Source organism: Rattus norvegicus, chromosome X (assembly GCF_036323735.1).
Source record: "Rattus norvegicus strain BN/NHsdMcwi chromosome X, GRCr8, whole genome shotgun sequence".
NCBI lineage: Eukaryota > Metazoa > Chordata > Mammalia > Rodentia > Muridae > Rattus > Rattus norvegicus.
Genome location: NC_086039.1, coordinates 50,138,036 through 50,161,673, shown reverse-complemented (window position 1 = coordinate 50,161,673; position 23,638 = coordinate 50,138,036). Strand labels below are relative to the sequence as shown.

At 39.1% G+C, this 23,638-nt stretch overlaps 2 pseudogenes; both read left to right on the top strand.

The window, feature by feature from the left end:
* Positions 1 to 15,987, top strand: part of Slc3a2-ps1 (solute carrier family 3 member 2, pseudogene 1) — a 170,755-nt pseudogene extending 154,768 nt beyond the window's left edge.
* Positions 15,988 to 21,939: 5,952 nt separating this feature from the next.
* Positions 21,940 to 22,422, top strand: LOC134484087 (large ribosomal subunit protein eL21-like; annotated as a pseudogene).
* The last annotated feature ends 1,216 nt before the right edge of the window (positions 22,423 to 23,638 follow it).

Here is a 23,638-nt window from a genome sequence, read left to right as displayed (position 1 = left end):
CCATGAGCATGGGAGATCTTTCCATCTTCTGAGGTCTTCTTCAATTTCTTTCCTCAGTGTCTTGAAGTTCTTATTGTACAGATCTTTTACTTGCTTGGTTAAAGTCACACCGAGGTACTTTATAATATTTGGGTCTATTATAAAGGGTATCGTTTCCCTAATTTATTTCTCGGCTTGTTTCTCTTTTGTATAGAGGAAGGCAACTGATTTATTTGAGTTAATTTTATACCCAGCCACTTTGCTGAAGTTGTTTATCAGCATTAGTAGTTTTCTGGTGGAACTTTTGGGATCACTTAAATATACTATCATATCATCTGCAAATAGTGATATTTTGACCTCTTCTTTTCCGATCTGTATCCCCTTGATCTCCTTTTGTTGTCTGATTGCTCTGGCTAGAACTTCAAGAACTATATTGAATAAGTAGGGAGAGAGTGGGCAGCCTTGTCTAGTCCCTGATTTTAGTGTGATTGCTTCAAGTTTCTCTGCATTTATTTTAATATTTGCAACTGGTTTGTTGTATATGGCTTTTACTAAGTTTAGGTATGGGCCTTGACTTCCTATTCTTTCCAGGACTTTTATCATGAAGGGGTGTTGAATTTTGTCAAATGCTTTCTCAGCATCTAAGGAAATGATCATGTGGTTTTGTTCTTTCAGTTTGTTTATATAATGGATCACATTGATGGTTTTCCGTATATAAAACCATCCCTGCATGCCTGGGATGAAGCCTACTTGATCATGGTGGATGATTGTTTTGATGTGCTCTTGAATTCGGTTTGCGAGAATTTTATGGAGTATTATTGCATCGATATTCATAAGGGAAATTGGTCTGAAGTTCTCTTTCTTTGTTGTGTCTTTGTGTGGTTTAGGTATAAGAGTAATTGTGGCTTCGTAGAAGGTATTCGGTAGTGATCCATCTGTTTCAGTTTTGTGGAATAGTTTGGATAATATTGGTATGAGGTCTTCTATGAAGGTTTGATAGAATTCTGCACTAAACACGTCTGGACCTGGGCTCTTTTGGATAGGAGACCTTTAATGACTGCTTCTATTTCGTTAGAAGTTATGGGGTTGTTTAACTGGTTTATCTGTTCCTGATTTAACTTCGGTACCTGGTATCTGTCTAGGAAATTGTCCATTTCCTTAAGATTTTCAAGTTTTGTTGAATATAGGTTTTTATAGTAAGATCTGATGATTTTTTGAATTTCCTCTGAATCTGTAGTTATGTCTCCATTTTCCTTTCTGATTTTGTTAATTTGGACGCACTCTCTGTGTCCTCTCGTTAGTCTGGCTAAGGGTTTATCTATCTTGTTGATTTTCTCAAAGAACCAACTTTTGGTTCTGTTGATTCTTTCTATGGTCCTTTTTGTTTCTACTTGGTTGATTTCAGCTCTGAGTTTGATTATTTCCTGCCTTCTACTCCTCCTGGGTGTATTTGCTTCTTTTTGTTCTAGAGATTTTAGGTGTGCTGTCAAGCTGCTGACATATGCTCTTTCCTGTTTCTTTCTGCAGGCACTCAGCGCTATGAGTTTTCCTCTTAGTACAGCTTTCATTGTGTCCCATAAGTTTGGGTATGTTGTACCTTCATTTTCATTAAATTCTAAAAAGTTTTTAACTTCTTTCTTTATTTCTTCCTTGACCAGGTTATCATTGAGTAGAGCATTGTTCAATTTCCACGTATATGTGGGCATTCTTCCCTTGTTGTTATTGAAGACCAGTTTTAGGCCGTGGTGGTCCGATAGCACGCATGGGATTATTTCTATCTTTCTGTACCTGTTGAGGCCCGTTTTTTGACCAATTATATGGTCAATTTTGGAGAAAGTACCATGAGGAGCTGAGAAGAAGGTATATCCTTTTGCTTTAGGATAGAATGTTCTATAAATATCCGTTAAGTCCATTTGGCTCATGACTTCTCTTAGTCTGTCTACATCTCTGTTTAATTTCTGTTTCCATGATCTGTCCTTTGATGATAGTGGGGTGTTGAAATCTCCCACTATTATTGTGTGAGGTGCAATGTGTGTTCTGAGCTTTAGTAAGGTTTCTTTTACATATGTAGGTGCCCTTGTATTTGGGTTATAGATATTTAGGATTGAGAGTTCATCTTGGTGGATTTTTCCTTTGATGAATATGAAGTGTCCTTCCTTATCTTTTTTGATGACTTTTAGTTGAAAATTGATTTTATTTGATATTAGAATGGCTACTCCAGCTTGCTTCTTCAGACCATTTGCTTGGAAAGTTGTTTTTTAGCCTTTCACTCTGAGGTAGTGTCTTTCTTTGTCTCTGAGGTGTCTTTCCTGTAGGCAGCAGAATGCCTGGTCCTCGTTGTGTATCCAGTTTGTTAATCTAATTCTTTTTATTGGGTAGTTGAGGCCATTGATGTTGAGAGATATTAAGGAATAGTGATTATTGCTTCCCGTTATATTCATATTTTTATGTGAGGTTATGTTTGTGTGCTTTCATTCTCTTTGTTTTGTTGCCAAGATGATTAGTTTCTTGCTTCTTCTAGGGTATAGCTTGCCTCCTTATGTTGGGCTTTACTATTTATTATCCTTTGTAGTGCTGGATTTGTAGAAAGATATTGTGTAAATTTGTTTTTGTCATGGAATGTCTTGGTTTCTCCATCTATGTTAATTGAGAGTTTTGCAGGATACAGTAACCTGGGCTGGCATTAGTGTTCTCTTAGGGTCTGTATGACATCAGTCCAGGATCTTCTGGCCTTCAATAGTTTCTGGCGACAAGTCTGGTGTGATTCTGATAGGTCTGCCTTTATATGTTACTTGACCTTTTTCCCTTACTGCTTTTAAAATTCTTTCTTTATTTTGTGCGTTTGGTGTTTTGACAATTATGTGACGGGAGATGTTTCTTTTCTGGTCCAATCTATTTGGAGTTCTGTAGGCTTCTTGTATGCCTATGGGTATCTCTTTTTTTAGGTTAGGGAAGTTTTCTTCTATGATTTTGTTGAAGATATTTACTGGTCCTTTCAGCTGGGAGTCTTCACTCTCTTCTATACCTATTATCCTTAGGTTTGATCTTCTCATTGAGTCCTGGATTTCCTGTATGTTTTGGACCAGTAGCTTTTTCTGCTTTACATTATCTTTGACAGTTGAGTCAATGATTTCTATGGAATCTTCTGCTCCTGAGATTCTCTCTTCCATCTCTTGTATTCTGTTGGTGAAGCTTGTATCTACAGCTCCTTGTCTCTTCTTTTGGTTTTCTATATCCAGGGTTGTTTCCATGTGTTCTTTCTTGATTGCTTCTATTTCCATTTTTAATTCCTTCAGCTGTTTGATTGTGTTTTCCTGGAATTCTTTCAGGGATTTTTGTGTCTCCTCTCCATGGGCTTCTACTTGTTTATTTATGTTTTCCTGGAATTCTTTCAGGGATTTTTGCGATACCTTTTTGTAGGCTTCTACTTGTTTATTAATGTTTCCCTGTGTTTCTCTAAGGGAGTTCTTCATGTCTTTCTTGAAGTCCTCCAGCATCATGATCAAATATGATTTTGAAACTAGATCTTGCTTTTCTGGTGTGTTTGGATATTCCATGTTTGTTTTGGTGGGAGAGTTGTGCTCCGATGATGCCATGTAGTCTTGGTTTCTGTTGCTTGGGTTCCTGCGCTTGCCTCTTGCCATCCGATTATCTCTAGTGTTACTTTGTTCTGCTATTTCTGACAGTGGCTAGACTATCCTATAAGCCTGTGTGTCAGGAGTGCTGTAGACCTGTTTTCCTCTCTTTCAGTCAGTTATGGGGACAGAGTGTTCTGCTTTCGGGCGTGTAGTTTTTCCTCTCTACAGGTCTTCAGCTGTTCCTGTGGGCCTGTGTCTTGAGTTCACCAGGCAGGTCACTTGCAGCAAAAAAGTTGGTCTTACCTGTGGTCCTGAGGCTCAAGTTCGCTCGCGGGGTGCTGCCCTCGGGCTCTCTGTGGCGGCATCAACCAGGAAGATCTGCGCTGCCCTTTCCGCGAGCTTCAGTGCATCAGGGTTCCAGATGGCCTTTGGTGTTTTCCTCTGGCGTCCGAGATGTGCGTGCAGAGAGCAGTCTCTTCTGGTTTCCCAGGCTTGTCTGCCTCTCTGAAGGTTTAGCTCTCCCTCCCACGGTATTTGGGTGCAGAGAACTGTTTGTCCACTCTGTTTCCTTCAGGTCTGGCGGTGTCTCAGGCAGGGGTCCTGCCGCTCCTGGGCCCTCCCCAACGGGAGCCCAAAGGCCTTATACAGTTTCCTCTTGGGCCAGGGATGTGGGCAGGGGTGGGCAGTGTTGGTGGTCTCTTCCGCTCTAGCAACATTTCTTATACAGGCCAGGATCACCTCCTTAGAGATAGTAATGCCCATATTGGGCCAGTCCCTCCCATGTAAATTAGCAGTATAAGCTCAGAGAGCATTGTGCTGGTAAAATAAACAAGAGATATATGAAGTAAATTATAAAAAAAAATCAGATCACGGAATAGAAAATATTAGAATGATTACAAAAGGCTGGAGCAAGTAGAAGACAGATATTGATAGATGAGATAGTAGTCAAAGTTAAAAAGAGTTGATTAGAAAGGAAGAATCAAATCTGGTATTCCAATGTACAAGAATGTACAGTTAATAGTGCATTCTATTTTAAATTTTGTAAAAAGATTTTACATATTCTTATTTTAAAGCAATATAAATTTGAGAAATGTCAACTAAACTGGTTTTATAATGTATGCATATATTAAAATATCAATATAACTGTTATTTATCAATTATGAGTAAAATTTAAAATAGTAAATTATTTTGAGATTTGTATAAGGAGATGAGAATGGATCAATTTGCATTCTTCTATATGCCTACTGCCAGTAGAACCATCACTGTTTGTTGAAAATGCTATCCTTTTTCCACTGGGTTCTTTTGTATTCTTTCTCAAAGATCAAGTGACCATAGGTGTGTGGATTTAATTCTGGATCTTAATTCTATTCCACTGATCTACCTGTCTGTCTTTTTACCAACACCATGCAGTTTTTATCACTATTGCTCTGTAATAGAGCTTGCGGTCAGGAATGGTGATTCCCCCAGAAGTGGTTTTGTTGCTAAGAACAGTTTTAGCTATCCTGGGTTTTTTGTTATTCCAAATGAATTTGAAAATTACTTTTTCTAAATTTGTGAAGAATCAAGTTAGAATTTTGATGGGGATTGCATTGAATCTATATATTGCTTTTGTTAAGATGGCCATTTTTTACTGTGTTAATCCTGTGGATCCATGAGCATTGGAGATTGTTCCATCTTCTGCTGTCTTCTTTGGTTTCTTTCTTCAGGGACTTGAAGTTCTTGTCATACAGATATTTCACTTGCTTGGTTAGAGTCACACCAAGATATTTTATATTATTTGTGACTATTGTGTAGGGTATTGTTTCCATAATTTCTTTCTCAACCTATTTATCCTTTGAGTAGAGGAAGGCTACTGATTTATTTGAGTTAATTTTATACCCAGACACTTTGTTGAAGTTGGAAGTGCCAGCAGAAGAACTGAAGGAGCTGAACGGCATTTCAACCTCATATGAAGAACTGTATCAAGTAACTGAACCACCCAAAGTTCCCAGGGACTAAACCACAAAACAAAGAGTATACATTGAGGAACCCATTGCTCCAGATACATATATAGCATAGGATAGCCTTATCTGACATCAATGGAAGAGGAGGCACTTGTACCTATGGAGGCTTGATGTTCCCACATAGGGGGATGCTAGAGCAGTGAGGCAGGAGTAGATGAATAGGTGGACGAATACCCTCATAGAAGCAAAAGGGAGAAAGGTTGGGGGAATGGGATGGGGGATTTTTGGAGGGGTAAACTGAAAGGGAGGTATAATTTGAAATGTAAATGAATAAAATGATAAATTAATAATTATACAAAATAAAATAGTAAATAATGACTATAGTTAATAACCTATCACTTTATATTTTAATGTAGATGTCTATATTTATATAATATGATATGTATGGCCTTGTCAATGAACACAGGCCAAGTAAAAGACTTTGATATATTTCACTGTGTTAAAGGCTGTAGATATATGTAAAAACAGTGGTTATTTCATCAAACCTATCTTGTGTTTATTTTGTGACTGTGAGAGGATAGTTTTTATTGCACAGAACAGTTGGGATTCAATTTGTGAAATGGCCATCTCTTTACAAAATTTCTTCCGTACAGCATTCTCTGGGGTAGGTAAATGTAGGTGCATGAATTAAGCTTGAAAAGTAATTACTTTATCCAATAGAATGCAAAGTACATTTCCCTGGCTTCACAAAATTGCATTTTAAAATTAGATAAAAGGTTCTCTTTGGATATAACAAAGTCAAAAGAAATTCTTCCAAAGACCTACCAATCTCTGGCATTTTTTTAAACATTAGAACATTATCAAATATAATGTTTGCTATGCATGAAAATATTTTTATGTTTTAAAAATTACTTATTTATTTTTATTTTATTAGAATATTTCTATTGACTTCTTCTTTAATTTCATACCTCCATGTTCTCCCTTGTCTCTGTGGCACATCCTTTCAATCTGATGACAAGACTAAAAATTTCTGTCTACTCTTGCTTGAACATATGATTTCTGGACTGAGCAATTTTTAATAGATTGCCAACTAAGGGGGCTTATACTTGGGAAATAAAAATTATTCCTTTCCTATCAATCATTTGTTACCTTTACAACTTTGTTTTAGAATGGGTCCCTGTGGAATACTCCCATTCTGTGTTAGCAGGCCTATTGTTACTGCCATTGTTAATGTCTTGGTTAGGTACTAATATTTTTAGATTATCATGGCAGAAGAATATATAATAATTCATAGTAACAAAATTAAGAATTTCTTGGCAAAATGTCATACTTCATTAAATTTTGTCAATTTTAAGTGATATAGCAAGTAAAATTTGTGTAATGAACTAAGTCCATCTACCACCAAACTAGTTTTAGAGAGATAATAAAATGTATATATCCTCTTCATTTCTATTAAGTCACAGTTTGGGTGATTTTCTACCACATATTCATTTATTTGTTATTAAATGATTCAATTTCCCACTATATGACTATATAATTGCATAGTACTACCCAGTATAAATCCTGAACTTTAAATTGTGTATATGCCTTTATTATAGAGGATATGTTTATGAATTATCAAGCTCAAAATTTTAATGAGGATTTCTCATTTCTGAGGAACGAAAGCTTAGTTTCTTCCATTACAAAAAGAAAATCATTCTAAAAAAGAATCCTTCTTAGAGTTATCTCTTTGTTCTATATTTTTAGCAAACTACAATCACCTTCATTTTGCAAGAAGGTAGGTTATGGTATACATTGATATTTAAAATCCCCAAAACTTTTACTCAGCATGGTTATATTTTTACTTCTAAAACATGAAAGGAAAAAGATTGTTAGCGAGCTTTAACTAGGACACTGCAATAATTTCTTCAGACGCTTAACATGACAGGGATGTGATACATTGTTTAAAATTCATTTTACTCAATTTAAGAAAATAGAAGAGAGGGCCCAAGAGGAAACTGTATAAGGCCTCTGGGCTCCCGTGGGGGAGGGCCCAGGAGCAGCAGGACCCCTGCCAGAGACACCACCGGACCCTGAATAAACAGACCGGATAAACAGTTCTCTGCACCCAAATCCCATGGGAGGGAGAGCTAAACCTTCAGAGAGGCAGACAAGCCTGGGAAACCAGAAGAGACTGCTCTCTGCACACACATCTCGGATGCCAGAGGAAAAAGCCAAAGACCATCTGGAACCCTGGTGCACTGAAGCTCCCGGAAGGGGCGGCAAAGGTCTTCCTGGTTGCTGCCGCTGCAGAGAGCCCGTGGGCAGCACCCCACGAGCGAACTTGAGCCTCGGGACCACAGGTAAGACCAACTTTTTTGCTGCAAGAAAGCTGCCTGGTGAGCTTGGGACACATGGAAGCAGAATTCCTCTAGGACCGGGCACGTTCTGAGTTTACCGGAAGTCCCACACCCTCGGATCCCGGCCCGCAGCAGCTCTCTGCTCCCAGACCCTGTGAGAGAGAGACCCAACCGCCTGGTCAGGTGGGCACTCCTGAGGCTGCAGAGCGGAAGAGACCACCAACACTGCTCACCCCTGCCCACATCCCTGGCCCAAGAGGAAACTGTATAAGGCCTCTGGGCTCCCGTGGGGGAGGGCCCAAGAGCGGCAGGACACCTGCCTGAGACACCGCCAGAACCTGAAAGAAACAGACTGGATAAACAGTTCTCTGCACCCAAATCCCGTGGGAGGGAGAGCTAAACCTTCAGAGAGGCAGACAAGCCTGGGAAACCAGAAGAGACTGCTCCCTGCACGCACATCTCGGACGCCAGAGGAAAAAGCCAAAGACCATCTGGAACCCTGGTGCGCTGAAGCTCCCGGAAGGGGCAGCACAGGTCTTCCTGGTTGCTGCCGCTGCAGAGAGCCCCTGGGCAGCACCCCACGAGCGAACCTGAGCCTCGGGACCACAGGTAAGACCAAATTTTCTGCTGCAAGAAAGCTGCCTGGTGAACTCAAGACACAGGCCCACAGAAACAGCTGAAGACCTGTAGAGAGGAAAAACTACACGCCCGAAAGCAGAACACTCTGTCCCCATAACTGACTGAAAGAGAGGAAAACAGGTCTACAGCACTCCTGACACACAGGCTTATAGGACAGTCTAGCCACTGTCAGAAATAGCAGAACAAAGTAACACTAGAGATAATCTGATGGCGAGAGGCAAGCGCAGGAACCCAAGCAACAGAAACCAAGACTACATGCCATCATCGGAGCCCAATTCTCCCACCAAAACAAACATGGAATATCCAAACACACCAGAAAAGCAAGATCTAGTTTCAAAATCATATTTGATCATGATGCTGGAGGACTTCAAGAAAGACATGAACACACTTAGGGAAACACAGGAAAACATTAATAAACAAGTAGAAGCCTACAGAGAGGAATCGCAAAAATCCCTGAAAGAATTCCAGGAAAACACAATCAAACAGTTGAAGGAATTAAAAATGGAAATAGAAGCAATCAAGAAAGAACACATGGAAACAACCCTGGATATAGAAAACCAAAAGAAGAGACAAGGAGCTGTAGATACAAGCCTCACCAATAGAATACAAGAGATGGAAGAGAGAATCTCAGGAGCAGAAGATTCCATAGAAATCATTGACTCAACTGTCAAAGATAATGTAAAGCGGAAAAAGCTACTGGTCCAAAACATACAGGAAATCCAGGACTCAATGAGAAGATCAAATCTAAGGATAATAGGTATAGAAGAGAGTGAAGACTCCCAGCTCAAAGGACCAGTAAATATCTTCAACAAAATCATAGAAGAAAACTTCCCTAATCTACAAAAAGAGATACCCATAGGCATACAAGAAGCTTACAGAACTCCAAATAGATTGGACCAGAAAAGAAACACCTCCCGTCACATAATAGTCAAAACACCAAACGCACAAAATAAAGAAAGAATATTAAAAGCAGTAAGGGAAAAAGGTCAAGTAACATATGAAGGCAGACCTATCAGAATCACACCAGACTTGTCGCCAGAAACTATGAAGGCCAGAAGATCCTGGACTGATGTCATACAGACCCTAAGAGAACACAATGCCAGCCCAGGTTACTGTATCCTGCAAAACTCTCAATTAACATAGATGGAGAAACCAAGATATTCCATGACAAAACCAAATTTACACAAAATCTTTCTACAAATCCAGCACTACAAAGGATAATAAATGGTAAAGCCCAACATAAGGAGGCAAGCTATAACCTAGAAGAAGCAAGAAACTAATCATCTTGGCAACAAAACAAAGAGAATGAAAGCACACAAACATAACCTCACATCCAAATATGAATATAACGGGAAGCAATAATCACTATTCCTTAATATCTCTGAACATCAATGGCCTCAACTCCCCAATAAAAAGACATAGATTAACAAACTGGATACGCAACGAGGACCCTGCATTCTGCTGCCTACAGGAAACACACCTCAGAGACAAAGACAGACATTACCTCTGAGTGAAAGGCTGGAAAACAATTTTCCAAGCAAACGGTCAGAAGAAGCAAGCTGGAGTAGCCATTCTAATATCAAATAAAATCAATTTTCAATTAAAAGTCATCAAAAAAGTTAAGGAAGGACACTTCATATTCATGAAAGGAAAAATCCACCAAGATGAATTCTCAATCCTAAATATCTATGCCCCAAATACAAGGGCACCTACATACATAAAAGAAACCTTACTAAAGCTCAAAACACACATTGCACCTCACACAATAATAGTGGGAGATTTCAACACCCCACTCTCATCAATGGACAGATCATGGAAACAGAAATTGAACAGAGATGTAGACAGACTAAGAGAAGTCATGAGCCAAATGGACTTAACAGATATTTATAGAACATTCTATCCTAAAGCAAAAGGATATAACTTCTTCTCAGCTCCTCATGGTTCTTTCTCCAAAATTCACCAAATAATTGGTCAAAAAACGGGCCTCAACAGGTACAGAAAGATAGAAACAATCCCATGCGTGCTATCGGACCACCTCGGCCTAAAACTGGTCTTCAATAACAATCAAGGAAGAATGCCCACATATACTTGGAAATTGAACAATGCTCTACTCAATGATAACCTGGTCAAGGAAGAAATAAAGAAAGAAATTAAAAAATTTTAGAATTGAATGAAAATGAATGGACAACATACCCAAACTTATGGGACACAATGAAAGCTGTGCTAAGAGGAAAACTCATAGTGCTGAGTGCCTGCAGAAAGAAACAGGAAAGAGCATATGTCAGCAGCTTGACAGCACACCTAAAAGCTCTAGAACAAAAAGAAGCACATACACCCAAGAGGAGTAGAAGGCAGGAAATAATCAAACTCAGAGCGGAAATCTACCAAGTAGAAACAAAAAGGACCATAGAAAGAATCAACAGAACCAAAATTTGGTTCTTTGAGAAAATCAACAAGATAGATAAACCCTTAGCCAGACTAACGAGAGGACACAGAGAGTGCGCCCAAATTAACAAAATCAGAAATGAAAAGTGAGACATAACAACAGATTCAGAGGAAATTCAAAAAATCATCAGATCTTACTATAAAAACCTATATTCAACAAAACTTGAAAATCTTCAGGAAATGGATAATTTCCTAGACAAATACCAGGTACCGAAGTTAAATCAGGAACAGATAAACCAGTTAAACAACCCCATAACTCCTTAGGAAATAGAAGCAGTCATTAAAGGTCTCCCAACCAAAAAGAGCCCAGGTCCAGACGGGTTTAGTGCAGAATTCTACCAAACCTTCATAGAAGACCTCATACCAATATTATCCAAACTATTCCACAAAATTGAAACAGATGGATCACTACCGAATACCTTCTACGAAGCCACAATTATTCTTATACCTACACCACACAAAGACACAACAAAGAAAGAGAACTTCAGACCAATTTCCCTTATGAATATCGATGCAAAAATACTCAACACAATTCTGGCAAACCGAATCCAAGAGCATATCAAAACAATCATCCACCATGACCAAGTAGGCTTCATCCCAGGCATGCAGGGATGGTTTAATATACGGAAAACCATCAACGTGATCCATTATATAAACAAACTGAAAGAACAAAACCACATGATCATTTCATTAGACGCTGAGAAAGCATTTGACAAAATTCAACACCCCTTCATGATAAAAGTCCTGGAGAGAATAGGAATTCAAGGCCCATACCTGAACATAGTAAAAGCCATATACAGCAAACCACTTGCTAACATTAAACTAAATGGAGAGAAACACGAAGCAATCCCACTAAAATCAGGGACTAGACAAGGCTGCCCACTCTCTCCCTACTTATTCAATATAGTTCTTGAAGTTCTAGCCAGAGCAATCAGACAACAAAAGGAGGTCAAGGGGATACAGATCGGAATTGGGAAAAGATCTTTACCAATCCTACAACAGATAGAGGCCTTATATCCAAAATATACAAAGAACTCAAGAAGTTAGAACGCAGGGAAACAAACAACCCTATTAAAAAAAGGGGTTCAGAGCTAAACAAAGAATTCACAGCTGAGGAATGCCGAATGGCTGAGAAACACCTGAAGAAATGTTCAACATCTTTAGTCATAAGGGAAATGCAAATCAAAACAACCCTGAGATTTCACCTCATACCAGTGTGATTGGCTAAGATAAAAAACTCAGGTGACAGCAGATGCTGGCGAGGATGAGGAGAAAGAGGAACACTCCTCCATTGTTGGTGGGATTGCAGACTGGTTAAACCATTCTGGAAATCAGTCTGGAGGTTCCTCAGAAAATTGGACATTGAACTGCCTGAGGTTCCAGCTATACCTCTCTTGGGCATATACCCAAAAGATGCCTCAACATATAAAAGAGACACGTGCTCCACTATGTTCATCGCAGCCTTATTTATAATAGCCAGAAAATGGAAAGAACCCAGATGCCCTTCAACAGAGGAATGGATACAGAAAATGTGGTACATCTACACAATGGAATATTACTCAGCTATCAAAAACAACGAGTTTATGAAATTCGTAGGCAAATGGTTGGAACTGGAAAATATCATCCTGAGTGAGCTAACCCAATCACAGAAAGACATACATGGTATGCACTCATTGATAAGTGGCTATTAGCCCAAATGCTTGAATTACCCTAGATCCCTAGAACAAACGAAACTCAAGACGGATGATCAAAATGTGAATGCTTCACTCCTTCTTTAAATGAGGAAAAAGAATACCCTTGGCAGGGAAGGGAGAGGCAAAGATTAAAACAGAGACTGAAGGAACACCCATTCTGAGCCTGCCCCACATGTGGCCCATACATATACAGCCACCCAATTAGACAAGATGGATGAAGCAAAGAAATGCAGACCGACAGGAGCCAGATGTAAATCGCTCCTGAGAGACACAGCCAGAATACAGCAAATACAGAGTCGAATGCCAGCAGCAAACCACTGAACTGAGAATAGGTCCCCTTTTGAAGGAATCAGAGAAAGAACTGGAAGAGCTTGAAGGGGCTCGAGACCCAAAAAGTACAACAATGCCAAGCAACCAGAGCTTCCAGGGACTAAGCCACTACCAAAAGACTATACATGGACTGACCCTGGACTCTGACCCCATAGGTAGCAATGAATATCCTAGTAAGAGCACCAGTGGAAGGGGAAGCCCTGGGTCCTGCTAAGACTGAACCCCCAGTGAACTAGTCTATGGGGGGAGGGTGGTAATGGGGGGAGGGTTGGGAGGGGAACACCCATAAGGAAGGGGAGGGGGGAGGGGGATGTTTGCCCGGAAACCGGGAAAGGGAATAACACTCGAAATGTATATAAGAAATACTCAAGTTAATAAAAAAAATGGGGTTCAGAGCTAAACAAAGAATTCACAGTGAGGAATGCTGAATGGCTGAGAAACACCTAAAGAAATGTTCAACATCTTTAGTCATAAGGGAAATGCAAATCAAAACAACCCTGAGATTTCACCTCACACCAGTGAGAATGGCTAAGATCAAAAACTCAGGGGACAACAGATGCTGGCGAGGATGTGGAGGAAGAGGAACACTCCTCCATTGTTGGTGGGATTGCAAACTGGTAGAACCATTCTGGAAATCAGTCTGGAGAGTCCTCAGAAAATTGGACATTGAACTGCCTGAGGATCCAGCTATACCTCTCTTGGGCATATACCCAAAAGATGCCCCAACATATAAAAAAAACACGTGCTCCACTATGTTCATTGCAGCCTTATTTATAATAGTCAGAAGCTGGAAAGAACCCAGATGCCCTTCAACAGAGGAATGGATACAGAAAATGTGGTACATCTACACAATGGAATATTACTCAGCTATCAAAAACAACGACTTTATGAAATTTGTAGGCAAATGGTTGGAACTGGAAAACATCATCCTGAGTGAGCTAACCCAATCACAGAAAGACATACATGGTATGCACTCATTGATAAGTGGCTATTAGCCCAAATGCTTGAATTACCCTAGATGCCTAGAGCAAATGAAACTCAAGACGGATGATCAAAATGTGAATGCTTCACTCCTTCTTTAAAAGGGGAACAAGAATACCCTTGGCAGGGAATAGAGAGGCAAAGATTAAAACAGAGACTGAAGGAACACCCATTCAGAGTCTGCCCCACATGTGGCCCATACATATATAGCCACTCAATTAGACAAGATGGATGAAGCAAAGAAGTGCAGACCGACAGGAGCCGGATGTAGATCGCTCCTAAGAGACACAGCCAGAATACAGCAAATACAGAGGCGAATGCCAGCAGCAAACCACTGAACTGAGAATAGGACCCCCGTTGAAGGAATCAGAGAAAGAACTGGAAGAGCTTGAAGGGGCTCGAGACTCTATATGTACAACAATGCCAAGCAACCAGAGCTTCCAGGGACTAAGCCCCTACCCAAAGACTATACATGGACTGACCCTGGACTCTGACCTCATAGGTAGCAATGCATATCCTAGTAAGAGCACCAGTGGAAGGGGAAGCCCTGGGTCCTGCTAAGACTGAACCCCCAGTGAACTAGACTGGTGGGGGGAGGGCGGTAATGGGGGGAGGGTTGGGAGGGGAACACCCATAAGGAAGGGGAGGGGGGAGGGTGATGTTTGCCCGGATACCGGGAAAGGGAATAACACTTGAAATGTATATAAGAAATACTCAAGTTAATAAAAAAAATATATATATATAAATAAAGAAAATAGAAGACAACTGTCTGTTGTTCATGCTGCTATCAAGGATTATGTTGGTTTCCATTGCCTGTATTGTATCCAGAAAACATGTGGAAGTTCATGAACCATTCTGCTCTTGACTATAAGAGGCATGGAAACTTCTTTTATGGTGGTATTGATGAATGCATACTAACAGTTGAGAATGAGAGATATAGAATACTATTGTGACAAGCTCTCTTCACCACATTTACTTCCACCATTCCCTCAAAAGAAATATTCTATAATAAGAGCTATTAAAGGGAATTCTTAAAAATATAAGAGTGTAAAATTGTCAGCTCTTAAAATCTAGAATACCATGAGTTATACAGACAAAAGAGGGCACTAGAAAATACCATCCTGAGTGAAGTACCTCAGACACAAAAAGGCACGCATGGTATGTACTCATTAATAAGTAGATATTAGCCAAAAAATACAGAATACCCAGGATACATCTACAGAACTAAATAAGGTTAAAATTCAATAGGGCCCAAGTGAGTATGTCTCAATCCAATTTGGGAAGGAGAAGAAAGCATTCAAGGGGGTGGCAGAACAGAGGGAGGGAGGGACCTGGGTAGGAGAGGGGACAGGGAGAGGTAAAGGTGGGCATGATCAGGTATTGTAGAAGTAATAGGACTGAAGCCCTGTTGACGTGGAGAAAGAGTAGAAGCAGGCAACCCCAGGAGGTAGGATATTTGCTTTAAGAAAGTTGAAACTTTAAAAACATAGGGATTTTATTTTGCATTGTTATATGCTCATGAGTATTTTGAGAGACAGAATCTGGCATGTTGTAGTTTGAATGAAAAAAAAATATATGTTGATTTGAATATTTGGCAATTGGTATAGGAGCCTTTTGGAGAACCTTGCTGGAAGAAGTTGGTCACTAGTAAGATGACATTTAGATTTTATAAACATAGCCATTTTCCAGTTTATTTCCTCTGCTTTCGGCCATGGTTGAAGATGCAATATGTGAGCTTCCTTCTCCTGTTCACCTGCCTGCTGTTTGCTGTCATGCCAGCATGCCCACCATCTGGAACCAGAAACCAAACTAAAATTTTCTTCCTTGAAAGTTTGTTTGGAGGTTCTATCTGGGGAACACAACTACTCGAATATCTTTGCCCAAAGACTGGACCTTCTCCCTTCAGGGAAGGTTCATCATCTTCAACGGAGTGCGCAGCATCAGGAGGAATGCACATGAAGCAGTGAAGGAGGAAGGGGACACCTGCCGACCAGCAAGATCAGCTAAATCAACTGTGGCAATCAATGGGATGTCAGATATCCAAGCCAGAAAACTCTAAGCAAACAAGTAAAAGATCTGTATAACAAGAACCTACAGTCTCTCAAGAAAGAAATCCAAGATCTCAGGAAACGGAGAGATGTCCTATGTTCATGAATTGGCAGAATTAACTTAGTAAAATATGGCTATCCTATGAAGAGCAATCTATAGATTCAATGCAATCTCCATCAAAATCCCAACACAATTCTTCAAAGCCTTGGAAATAACAATTCTCAAATTCATCTGGAAAACCAAAAGCAAAAAACAAAACAAACAAACAAACAAACAAAAAAAACCAGAATACTGAAAACTTCTTAACAATAAAACAACTGCTGGGAGAATCACCATCCCTGATCTCAAGCTATACTATAGAGCAGCAGTGATAACAACGGCATGGTATTGCTACAGAGACAGACACACTGTTCAATGGAATAGAATTGAAGACCCAGAAATAAAATCACACACTTAAGCACACTTCATCTTTGATAAAGAATTCAAAATATACAGTGAAAAAAAGAAAGTGTCTTTAAAAAATGGTGCTTGTCTAACAATCTGCCTGTATATAGAGAAATGAAAATAGACCTATATTTGCCACCTTGAACAAAGCTCAAGTACAAGTAGATCAAGGGCCTCAACATAAAACCAGATACGCTGAATCCAATAGAAGAGAAAGTGGGAAAGAGTCTTGAACTAATTGGTGCAGGGGGAAATTTCCTAAACAGAACTCTAATTGCTTACCTTTTAAGATCAAGAATAGATAAATGGTGTCTCATGAAAGTGGCAAGGTTCTATAAGGCAAAGGACATGGTCAACAGGACAAATTGGCAGCCTACAAATTTGGAAAAAATCTTCACTAATCATCAGATAGAGGACTAATATCCAAAATATATAAAGAACCCAAGAAGCTAACCACCAGAAAACCAAACAATCCAATGAAAAAAAATGAGTTATAGAACTAAACAGAGAATTCACAACAGAGGACTTTCAATTAGCAGAGAAGCACCTGAAGAAGCATTAAAAAGTCCTTAGGGATCAGAGAAATGCAAATCAAAACAACCCTGAAATTCTGCTTTACACCAGAATTGCTAAGATCAAAACCTCAATTGACAGCACATGTTGTAAAAGGTGTGGAGAAAGATAAACACTCCTCCATTGCTGGTGGGATTGCAAACTGTTATGACTACTCTGGAAATCAGTCAGGAGTCTTCTCAGAAAATTGGAAATAGATCTATCTGAAGATCCAGCTATACAACTCTTGGGCATAAGGTGCCCAATGAGGCCACAGGGGAACATCTTCCACTATATTCACAATGGCCTTCTTTGTGATAGCCAGAAGCAGTAAACAACCCAGATTTACCATGACAGAAGAATGGATACAGAAAAGTGGTTCATTTACACAATGGAAGACAACTCAGCTATTAAGAACAAGGACATCCTGAATTTGGCAAGTGAATAGAAAGTACTAGAAAATGTCATCCTGAGTGAGGTATCTCAGACCCCAGAAGACATCAATGGTATTTACTCACTAATAAGTGGATATTAGCCAAAAGTATATAGAATACCTAAGATACAGACAGTCCTCAGAACTCAAAATAGGTCAACAAGCTGAAGGGCCCAAGTGAAGATGCCTCAATCCCACGTGGGAGGGAGAAGAAAGCAATCACAAGGGGAGAGGAAGGGTGGGACCTGAATGGAAAAGGGGAACAGAGGTGCAAAGAGGGAACATTATCAGGTTTTATGGGGAGGAGGATGACTGAAGCCCTGATGGCCAGCAGAATGAATAGAAATAGGCAACATCGGGAGGTAGGAGGTGGGGAGACCTTCCAGAAAGTACCAGAGACCTGAGAGGTGAGAGATTCTCAGGATTTAAAGTAGGGATCTTGGATGAAATACTCTGCATTCAAAGACACGGCATCAAGAGGAGGGATGGGGTTTCCATCCCACTGTCAAATCCCAGACCTAGAATTGTTCCTGTCTGAAATAACTGCAGGGACAAAAATTGAGAAGAGCCTGAGGAAAAGGAGGTCTAGTGACAGGCCCAAAATGGGATCCAGATCAAGGAGAGGTGCTAAGGCCTGACACTATTATCTAGGCTATGGAGTACTCATAAAACAGGAACTGTCATGACTGCCCTCTGATAGATCCAACAAGCATGGAAAGAGTCAGATACAGATATTTGTACCCAGTCAATGGACAGAAGCTGCTAACCCCTGAGGATGAATAATGGAAAAACTGGAAAAAGCTGAGGAGGGCAACCCTGTAGGAGGACCAGTAGTCTCAATTAACCTGGCCCCCATGAGATTTCTCAGGCACTGATTCACCAACCAGGAAGCATACACCAACTATATGAAGCCCCTAACTCATATACAGCAGAGGAAATACCAGTTCTGAGTTCAGTCAGAGAAGATGCACTTAACCCTCAAGAGACTGTAGGCCCTAGGGAGCTTAGAGGTCTGGAGAGGTGGGGGTAAGGGGGTGAGGACATCCTAGTGGAGACAGAGGAAGTGAGGAGGAGGTATTGGATGGGGAACAGTCAGAGGGTTTATGGGGTGGGGGATAAAATCTGGAGTGTAAAAACATATGAATAAGTAAAATAAAAACACAAAATTTCTTCCTTAAGTTGCCTTAGCCATGCTAAATAATACAGCATGTTTGCAAAGGCAGCATTGAATGAATTGGCAAATGACCTCACTACCATATTGTGTTTGATGTGTATTTTAATGAATGTAGTGATGTTAGAGGCTACATTTGCCCATTTGTTTGCTTTTTGGGTAAAATATGTTCTCTTTGTGAAAACTGTTTCAGAGTGCATATTGTGTAACTGAAATACACTTCTTTAAACTTTTAAAACCCCAAATTGTCATGGAAAGTCAAGTATGTCCTCCCTGAGTATACACAATTTTTCCATCATGATATAACTTTGTCAATCAGAGCACGGCAAAATCCTGATCATAGTAATTAGAATTGGGATGGGTACACGGGTGAATATGCCTTAATAAAATCAGTTTTACAACATATATTTAGAAAAAGTAATGGAACATTCTGTTGAGAATCAGGAGAACACAAAATATTAGCGTATTCCTTCCCCTCAGTCTCACTGCAATCCCTAAATATTTTTAATATTCTCAATCTATCATCTTCTAGTATCTGTCCACTTGGATATTTCTCAAATTATATTACTCTTACTATCAAATATTTCAGACATACTACAATATAGAAAATATTTTATGACTTAATCAAAAAAATCACAAAAGTACAAATGTGCTGAACATTTGAAGACAGATAAAAATAATTCTACCCATGAATGTTTTATTTAGACCAAAAGACACCAAACCATAAAGAAACATTGTTCAATAAATTTGAACAAAAATAAACGATATTATTTCTCTGATCATAAATGTCAACTTATTACTAGAATTTTAAATAAATATAAATTGACAAAAGTATATGAAATAGATTTACCTTTAAAGAAATATCCTGGCAGGAATTTATCAACATACTTTAGAAACAATGTGAAACTACTTTCAGTTCATACATGTTCATAGACTAGAATGTTTAAAGTAAAATACAAGTGACAAATAACCTGATAAAACAAATATAATAATGTTTTCCCTATAGAAAGGCCAGGGCAGTCAAATCTCATCCAGACTATTTAGGAGGATAAGGAACCTTATCTGTTATTGATGGTAGGAGTTCTTGGTGAGCACTATCACCAATGTTCTTTTTAAAATGTATTAACTTATGATAAACTAACAGTGGGATATATTTTCTGCATTTTTGATGATGAGAAATTAAACAGCAGTATTTTTCCTTCCACCTAAGGAATTGTTTATTTCATAATATTCATCCATGTAATAGTCAAAGTAATTGCGTAAAAATAATAACAAACTCTATTCTGTGGAATCAGAGAAAACATAAAGGATTTTTTCCATTACAGGAGTGAGAAGAGCATTAATCATATTTTGCCTTTTTCTTTTCCCACTGTCTGATATATCAAATCCAATTAAGAAGGTGTAACTTAATAGCCCCACTCTTTAAATGAAGGGAAATGATTATTTTCTTTAATAAAAGGTTAATGAGGTCCTGATGCTCCATTTGTGAAAAATTGAGTAATTTGGGTCATTAAAAATAATGTCCTGTTTTGTAGCGATGCAATAATGGTCTGAGCCATGGCATTTTAAATACGGATATCTTGAAGCATAGGATCTACAATATTGATGAAAATATAAGTACTTTATTCTGGGGCATATTTGGGGAAAAGGAAATAAGACAGTCATCATTAGCATCTTATAAGGTTATTTAGAGATGATTTGTTTCAAATATATTAAATATAACTAGAGGAATACACAAATGAGTTGACCAAACAAAAACAATAACTACTACAACAAAGATTTGATATTTTTCTCTCTAGCTCTTGCTTTTTGTTAATTAATACTTCACAAAGCATGTGATTTTCTTTGAGACAGAGAGAAAATATAATGAAACTAGATAAGCAGGAAGTATCTGTAAAGTAAATTAATTTTTGACCCTCTTACTCACAGTCAAATAAGACTTTTTTGAGATTATGTTAACAATTTGGCAGCAAAGACCTTTACATTTACATGATTCCAATGACTGAATGTTATAGTAGCTATAATGTGGTATTTGTTCTAAATCTGTTAGTTAATTATGTATGTTAAAACTCACATGATTGTCTCAAGTCAATACAAAGTTTGCTGTCAACACCAGAATAAAAAAGCCTATCAGAAATTCAAATGATTTTCATTATTAAATTTACAGCTATAGAAACATTGATACTAGTCCTAGTGCTGGACTATCCAAGCATCTATTGATTTTTAGTCATTTCAAATAAATAAAATATTAACATTTTAATGAAAGAATTTTATTCTCATAGTATAAAGTGGGAAATTTGATTATTTTGTTTTAAAGATAATAAAACGCTAGTTGGATTCTTCCTTTCTCTTTCTGTGTCATGGAGCAAAGAGCCCTCATACCCTAATCTTGCCTGGAGAGAGCTAGTCTCCCAGGAGTGCTCTCAATCTCAGGCCCACAGATAGGACACCACATTCACTCCAGTGACTATACAAAGAGGAACAAGTAGGAGTTAACAGGGCACAGGAGCCACCGAGGAGCCTGGGACAAGATCTTTCCAGCCTCCAACTGCATGCAGACCTGTGGCTATATGACAGCCCTCTGTGCCTGGATCCTGCCTGGAGAGAGATAGTTTCCCAGCAGTGCACTAGCTCCTGGACCCACAGGTGAGACCCCACTTTTCCTCCAACAATTCTCAAAAGAGGGACTTGCCAGGAGCACACAGGACACTAAACCACAGCACAGGAGCACAGCCTGTGACAGGATCCATCCAGTCTCCATCTGCTTCCAGAGCTAAGGCTGTCCCACAGCCCCTCCTTACCCAAATCTGATCCGCAGAGGGCTGCTCTCACAGGAGTACACTCACTCCTAAGATCACAGGCTCACAGGGAAAAAGGTCAAGTAACATATAAAGGCAGACCTATCAGAATTACACCACACTAAGTAACAGAGACTATGAAAGCTACAAGATCCTGAGCAGATGCCATACAGAACCTAAGAGAACAAAAATGCCAACCCAGGCTAAAATATCCAGCAAAACTCTCAGTTACTGTAGATGGAGAAACCAAGACATTCCATGAGAAAACCAAATCTAAACAATAGCTTTTTACAAATCCAGTCCTACAAAAGATAATAGATGGAAAATGCCAATACAAGGAGGGAACCTACTCCCTGGGGGGGGGGGGGGAACAAGAATGCAATTTTCTTTCAAAAACCCCCTAAAGAAGATAGTCACACAAATGTAATTCTACTTCTAACAATAAAAGTAAGGGGAAGCAACGATCACTATTCCTTAATATCTCTTAACATCAATGGATTCAATCCCCAATAAAAAGATACACTGCTTTCTGCCAGGGCAGCCATCTTCCAGTAACTCGCCAAAATGACGAACACTAAAGGAAAGAGGAGAGGTACTTGGTATATATTCTCTAGACCTTTTAGGAAACATGGAGTTGTTCCTTTGGCCACGTACATGTGAATCTACAAGAAGGCTGATATTGTAGACATCAAGGGAATGGGCACTGTTCAAAAAGGAATGCCCCATAAGTGTTAACAAGGCAAAACCAGAAGAGTCTACAATGTCACCCAGCATGCCATGGACATCATTATAAAAAAGCAAGTTAAAGACAAGATTCTGGCCAAGAGGATCAATGTGTGGATTGAGCACATCAAGCACTCAAAGGGCAGAGACAGCTTCCTGAAGCGGGTGAAGGAGAATGATCAGAATAAAGAGAAAGCCAAAGAGAAGGGTACCTGGGTTCAGGTGAAGAGCCAGCCTGTGCCACCCAGAGAAGCCCACTTTGTAAGGAGTAATGGAAAGGAGCCTGAGCTGCTGGAGCCCATCCCATACGAATTCATGGCCTAATGTATAAAAAAGAAATAAAGGACCTGGACTGTAAAGTGTTTTCCTTAAAAAAAAAGATATACACTAAAAGATTGGATATGTAAAGAGTACCCAGCATTTTGCTGCATACAGAAAATACACTTTAGTGACAAAGACAGATAGTACCTCAGAGCAAAATTCTGAGTAAAATCAAATTCCAACCAAAAAATTATCAAAAATAAAAAGGAAGAAAAAGAAAAACAAACCTACCTAGATGAAATCTCAGTTCTGAACTTTTATTCTCCATATGCAAGGTCACCCACATTATAAAAGATACTTTACTAAAACTCAAAGAATATATTGCACAACATACAATAGTAGTGGGTGACTTCAATACCCCACTCTCATCAATGGAAACTGAAACTAAAAAGAGACACAGTAAAACTAACATAAGTTTGAACCAAATGGATTTAATAGATATCTATAGAACATTTCATCCTAAAAAGAATATGCCTTTGTCTCAGCCCCTCATGTTACATTTTCCAAAATTGATCATACAATTGGTCACAAAACAGGCCTCAGTAGACACAAAACGTTTGAAATGATCCCATACATCATTACAGATTACCATGGACTAAGATCTGTGTTCAATAACAATAAAAACAATAGGAAGCACACATACATGTGGAAGCTGAATAACACTCTATTCAATCAAACTTGGTCAAGGAAGAAATAAAGAAATTAAAGACTTTTTGGAATTTAATGAGTGAAGGCACAACATATCCAAATATATGGGACACAATGAAAGCAGTGCTTAGAGGAAAACTCGTAGCTCTGAGTGCCTCCAAAATGAAACTGGAGAGAGCATACATTAGCAGCTTGACAGCACACCTAAAAGCTCTAGAACAAAAAGAAGCATATACACCCAAACTCAGGGCTGAAATAAACCAATTAGACACAGAAAAATCTATAGAAACTATCAACAAAACAAGGAGCTGGTTGTTTGAGAAAATCAACCAGACAAGCCAGAAGGCACATAGACAGTGTCTGAGGAATACAGAGCTAAACAAAGAATTCTCAGCTGAGGAATATTGAAAGGCTGAAAACTACCTTAAGAAACTTTAACCTCCTTAGTCATCAGGGAAATGCAAGTCAAAACATCCCTGAGCTTCCACCTCACACCAGTCAGAATGGCTAAGATCAAAAACTCAGGTGACAGCAGATGCTGGCAAGGATGTGGTCAAAGAGGAGCACATCT